Source organism: Penaeus monodon, chromosome 31 (genome assembly GCF_015228065.2).
Source record: "Penaeus monodon isolate SGIC_2016 chromosome 31, NSTDA_Pmon_1, whole genome shotgun sequence".
Taxonomy (NCBI): domain Eukaryota; kingdom Metazoa; phylum Arthropoda; class Malacostraca; order Decapoda; family Penaeidae; genus Penaeus; species Penaeus monodon.
In genome coordinates, this window is record NC_051416.1 from 13,010,748 (window position 1) to 13,011,792 (window position 1,045).

Here is a 1,045-nt window from a genome sequence, read left to right on the forward strand (position 1 = left end):
TTGTTTCACTTACAAGTTGCTCGACAGAAATTTATTTTCATTAATCTATTTATATGTTTTAAGAGACGTGGCGAATCGGAGAACTTCATGTTCCGGGATGAGTTGGCAGTTTTTATTTTTCCACACAGCCGTGTGAAAACGAATGATACACTGCAAACATTTGAATTACTAATTGCTTGAGTTGGTCATACATTGGTATGAATTGATATCAGTGAAACTATTTAGATCCTGAATTGACAAATGCCCCTTAAGAGAACCTATGCTTCAAATTCAGACTTCAAGCCAACCTGCAATACTAAGGAAAGCACACCAGTGCTTCTACGCCAACAGAAGTAATATCCCTTACTCACGCTGCGTCAGTGTTAGTCACATAGGGATTCAGCGTAATCATATCCTTCATGTGGACCATCATTTCCATCTGCTTTTCTCTCCTTTCCATTTATTTCTTCTACGAGATTTTCCGTGTCAGGCATGTCTCGTGTTTTTTTTCTTTTCTTTTTTTCATCAACATATGGAACCTGAGGTATACATGACACTTATCAGTTTATCACAGACTTAACTGTTTTGAGTCTATCTTTATATCTATTTTACATGTAGATCCTCTCATGCACATTTATTTCATATGACAATCTCTTGAATGGGACCTAACCTGTCCATCTGGTTTCTTGAACAGACAATATGTCACATCAGCATTATATCTTCTCTTTGCCATGCTTCTTACATTCCAGTTTGCAGTGCTTATTTTACAAGGTCGTATACTTTTCTTTAACTTTTACCGTGGCCCCCAGGGTGCTGCTCGTTTAGTCGAATTAACCAAGACACGTCGCGGAATTTGTCTTGAATTTGGTTAAAATATTTGTCTTGATTTTTGACACAGTTTTTGGCCTCATGCACTTGGTGTTGCCAAATACATTTTTTGGGGGAAGTGGCTAGCCTTTGTTTAATGAGACGTCTTCTAGGACAACAAGGGAAAATATTTCAGGGCTCAAGTACTTAGTAGTTTGCTAGCCGAACCAAACGGTCTCAGGCATTTACATACATACAT